This window comes from Octodon degus, unplaced genomic scaffold (genome assembly GCF_000260255.1).
Source record: "Octodon degus isolate 3935 unplaced genomic scaffold, OctDeg1.0 scaffold00164, whole genome shotgun sequence".
In the NCBI taxonomy this organism is placed as follows: Eukaryota; Metazoa; Chordata; class Mammalia; order Rodentia; family Octodontidae; genus Octodon; species Octodon degus.
This window is the reverse complement of record NW_004524740.1, coordinates 1,696,143-1,700,872: the sequence shown is the minus strand read 5'-3', so window position 1 is coordinate 1,700,872 and position 4,730 is coordinate 1,696,143. Positions and strand designations below refer to the sequence as shown.

The 4,730-nt window shown below is 47.1% G+C and overlaps 1 protein-coding gene across 2 annotated transcripts in view; it reads right to left on the bottom strand.

The window, feature by feature from the left end:
* Positions 1 to 3,732, bottom strand: part of Acaca (acetyl-CoA carboxylase alpha) — a 292,108-nt gene extending 288,376 nt beyond the window's left edge. The window contains exon 1 of one of the 2 annotated variants that reach the window (XM_004643003.2): positions 3,584 to 3,732. The gene's annotated coding sequence lies outside the window, so the exon portion shown is untranslated. The remainder of the gene's footprint in view (positions 1 to 3,583) is intronic. The other variant, XM_023703133.1, reaches the window with a different exon arrangement.
* Between the last annotated feature and the right edge of the window lie 998 nt (positions 3,733 to 4,730).

Genomic DNA, 4,730 nt, shown 5'->3' with positions numbered 1-4,730 from the left:
ATCCATGATTCAAGTGTATCAGTTACCTTCCAAAGAGTCTCAGGGATAACTATCTCTTTACAGAGCTCAGAGGACTAAGCGCTTGCTTAGGCAAGAACAGAGGCCAGGGTTTGATCCCTGGCACCACATGCCATGCTGGCCACACCCTCCGGGTGCGCTGAGCTGGCAACGGAGCCTGAGCGTGGTGGCACATGCCTGTAATCCCAGCACTAGGGAGGTTGAAAACAGGAGGATCACTATGAGTCCAAGCTGCGTAGTGAGACTCTGCACGGAAAAAAAAAAAAAAATGTCTTTGAAGAAGCCAGGCATGGTAGTGCATATCTATGACCCCAGAATTTGTAAGGCTGAGTCAGGAAGCCCTGTGAGGTCAGCCAGGCTACAAAGGGTCTCACTATGTAGTTCAGGCTAGCCACAAACTCATGGCAATCTTCCTGTCAGCCTCCCAAGTGCTGGGAGCTTACGTCCCAAATAACATTGGAAGCTGAGATTAGTTGAGGGTACCAACTTTAGGGTAGGGTGAAACTTTAGGGTAGGTCTACTTATTATTGATGCTTCTTTTCACTTGTCCCCTTAATCATGCTAAGACTAGATAGATTTTTTTTTCTTTTTTCTTTTTTTTGAGACAGAGTCTCATAATGCAATTCAGGCTGGCCTTGAGCTCACTTTGCAGCCTGGGCTGTTCTCAAATTTGAAATGATCCTCCTGCTTCAGCACCCCAAATCTGGGATTGAGTGCTGGGATAACAGGTGTACAAAATTTGAATTATGCAACAAACTTGTAACAGTCTGAAACATTACAGCATATTGAACTAAGATTAGCTAGCTGAATTTGCAAGAATTTATATTCAATCAGATATATATAGTCTTTACACAAGGGCAAAATTCTTGTAACACTATTTGTGATAGTTTCTCATTTATTTAATATCACCTGCAAACTGTTCATTAAATTCAAGTAAAGTGGCAAACAGCTGATTTTTGTAAAGATAAAGCAACAAATAAAAGCTATGTAAGCAATCGCCTGTTAAAAATTATTTCAAGTTCAATCCCCGGTTCTGCCAAAAAAAAAAAAAAAAAACCAACTATTTCAAAATGGTAGTCACTTCAACAGTTATAAAAAAAATTTTCATGTACAGCAATTAACCAGTAGGAAGAATGTATGCAATGTGTTAATTATTGAAATTGTCCTACCAATTTGGTTTGAAACTGTCTCATTGCTATTTGTTTCTCAATAAAATTATGGGAAAAAATAAAATAAAAATAAAAATTTTTCAGCCACTCTGTAGTGGTTTAATAATCTTACGATTTTCATCATTATAAGTTTTAAGGGTGTGGAAAGATGTTTGACATATAGCTTCAAATAATTATTTGATAATTGGGATTGTGAAAGCCAGCCTCATAATTATTTAATAATTATTAATCTTTAAGAACATACTGTAAGAATATAACAACTTTTTTTCTCAACTGCCAAAAGATTCTCCCCTCCCCAAGTGGAAATCCTAATTTCCAATGTATTACTCCACAATTTTTCTTTTTTTTTTCTTTTGAGACTACTACTAGCATGTCAGTAGTCCAAAAAAGGGTGGGCTGGGGGGATGTTTTAAACTAAAACAAAAAACACTAGCCCAAAACCTGTTAAATCAGTCCAAAAGAAAGTTTTAAAAAACCCTTTTTTTCCTAGTCATTGACTAAAAAGGAAATACTGTAGTGTGTTGCATAGTGCTCTACACCTGAACCTGTTCACACACTTTAGAGAAATCAACATCAAATGAGAGTTCTCTGAGGCTGGCTTTCACAATCCCAAATCTTTGACATTACACAGTCATTATCTGAAGTATAAAGTCATTAAACAAAATGCTATCACTTTCCAACTTACCCTTCCATTTCAAAACAATCAATCTTTTTCAACAGTGATGAAGTTTATTTGAAAAAGGAAAAATGAAGAGTGAGGGAAAAACTGGCTTTGCAGAGAGCTTGGGCCAAGTAAAAATGGGAAGAGCAAAATAAAAGTGTAGGGGTTGGGGAGATGGCTCAGTAGAATAAGCGCTTGCCTGGCAAGAGCAAGGGCCTGAGTTCAATCCCCAGTTCCACCAAAAAATAAAATAAATAAAAAGTATACCCTGGAGGACATTGGGTGGGCTATTGTGAGGAAAAATCAAGAGAGCACACACATACACATACACACACAAAATTAATCTTATGATTGGTGTACTCTGTACTGATAAAATGAAGCATTCTACAACATTAAGTAAATTATTTGTGACACCTTTCATATACCCACTTTTACTCTTGGGTTCAAGTCCTTCCTCCTGCCACACAGGCAGTAGTAAAAATAAAGACACTTAGCCACAGAAGTAGGAACACTTGCTAGTTTGTAACAAGCAGGCTCTTGTCTGAACTCTGCTCAAAGTGGTCCTGCTCTGTTAGACACTTCCCCCAAGAGGCAACAGAGAAATCCTCACCACAGAAGTCCAGGACATCTCCACTATGAAACAAGATAAGACATTTGAGTATTTGAATCCTCCAAGGGAGAAGAGTCTACTAGTTTTAATCTGAGCCATGAGATTAAGAAAGGAAGAAAGAAAATCAAGGAAAAACAACGTCTGTAAAGACAAGATTATTAGGTTTATCCTGTATAGAGTGAAACTTCTGAAACACTGTTTAAGTATAAACGGAGGCAGGAACTTCTAGTCATCTGATTTCAGTCTTAAAGCTCAAAACAAAAATAGCTGAAATTACAGTATTTCATCTATCTGAGCAATTGTATTCTTATATACTTCTATAAAACTCACGAGGCATACATTAAGTCCCTGATTTTTAGAAAGGATTTCAAGTGTCCACTTGCCCTTATCCAACTTCATAGTAATACTGACCCTTCACGACACATTTTCCTCTGAAATCTTCCCATTTCCTTCCTCCGACTTATCTCCAAATGTTGCCCCAATCCGTAAGGCGATCGCGAAGGGCAGAGTATCAACAGGCATGCACATTTACTACACCCCCACTGAAGACCTAAAAAACTGGCAAAGGACAAGCTGCTTGGCCCGGTCTCTCACCAAGCTACAAAGACAGAGTGAGAGCCTCAGCAAGATTCTCCGTGCCCGACAGCTCACTCCATAAGGGGAGACTTTCAGGGGAACCAGCCCCAGCCCTCAACACCGTGCTCCCACGTGGTCTTCTCGCGCTCCTGGGCCGAGTTGCACCGGAGTGTGGTCTGGCAGTAATCTGCCCGGGTCGGCCTAACAGAGCAAGACCGACCACCTTGGCAGAGTTCAGACAGAAGCCTGGCTTGGTCCAGGCGGACATCCCCGTCCCTCCACAGGGCCCGGGTCAGTATGCCTCCCAGTTCCGGGGTCCGGGCCGCCATCCCCGAGACTCCAGCGCCCTCCAAGGTTCCCGGGAAAGGACCTCATGGCCACCGGGTTGAGGAGAGAACTGCGCTGCCCAGCCTCGACGAGTCTGTATGGGATGGAGCCGGCCGCGTGCGCGCCGAGGCTGGGACGCGGCCGCCTGGAGACCACCGGCCTCTCCCCTGCCCCAGCGTCTCCAGCTTCGGATCCCCTCCTGCGGGCCGGCCCTTCCCTCACCTCAGGCCGGCGGCGTCCGCGGTCCAGCAGTCCCCAAACCCCTGCGCGGAGGCGCGCGGGGCAGACAGAGAGGCCGGCAGTGGGGCGGGCGATGGCTGACTGGCGGGCGCGCTGCAGCAGGCCAGCCGGCACACGGGGCGGGGCGGGGCTTCCCGGGAGACGGCCCGGCCCGCCCCGCCCCTGCTCCCACCTCAGCCGCGGAACCCCATGAGGTGACTACGTCCGGGGTTACTCCGGGTCATTCACCTCCGACCCGGCTCGGGGCTGCGGCGCAGCGGGGCGGCAGGAGGAGGAGGCGAGGCCCGGGCCCGCGGCAGCCAATGGCAGGACGGCGCGGGGCGGGGCGACGTGAGGCGATGCCTATGGTCCGAGCGTCGCTCTGCCATTCCCGGCCCAGCGGTCCGAGGGCGGGCGGGCCTCGGGAGGCCGGGGCGTCCTCTCGGCTTGGGCGCGTGTGGGACTAGCCCGCTGGCTCCCCCTCCTGGCAGAGAGGAAAGTGAAGGAAAAGGCCCAGCAGATGCCTGGTCCGACAAAGTGAGTCTGCGATCTGTGAGCTCTCCTGGTGCCGGGAAGGGAACCCAGAAACCGAGGCAGGTTGGGTGGGGCAGCGGCAGGCGGGACCCGAGTGGACCGCAGCGCGTGAGCGCTGTGCTCACTACAGCTCCAGGCACACAGGCCGGATTCCAAGTTAGTGCGGACTAATCCCTGTTCTGGAAGAACTCTGTAACTCGGCTTCTTAGCTTTGCCCCTCACCCCCAAAGCAACCCACCCGGAAGGAGCTGAAGGGAACGCTTAGTAAGGCAAAGAGTGAGAACGGCAGGGTACGGGAAGAATCTTTCTGCCTGCGCTGAGCAGAAAAGGAGGTGTCAACGAATTTCTCAATTAGATTGGAGAGTGCTTTCAGGAGGATTACAGCAAGCCTTTGAGGTGAAGCCAACCAATTTCCCTAACTTTGGCAGTTACTTGAAACGGAAGACCATCATGGTTGTGTTGAAAATTAATAGTAACTGGAAGGACTCCCAACAAAATACAACCGTTGGGCAAGGACACAACAGAAATTGCACCAAGTTGCAACGGACAAGAATGGAGTGATTTCAAGCACCTGACAGGTACTTAATAAAACACACACAGTACTTTCTTAATCCTT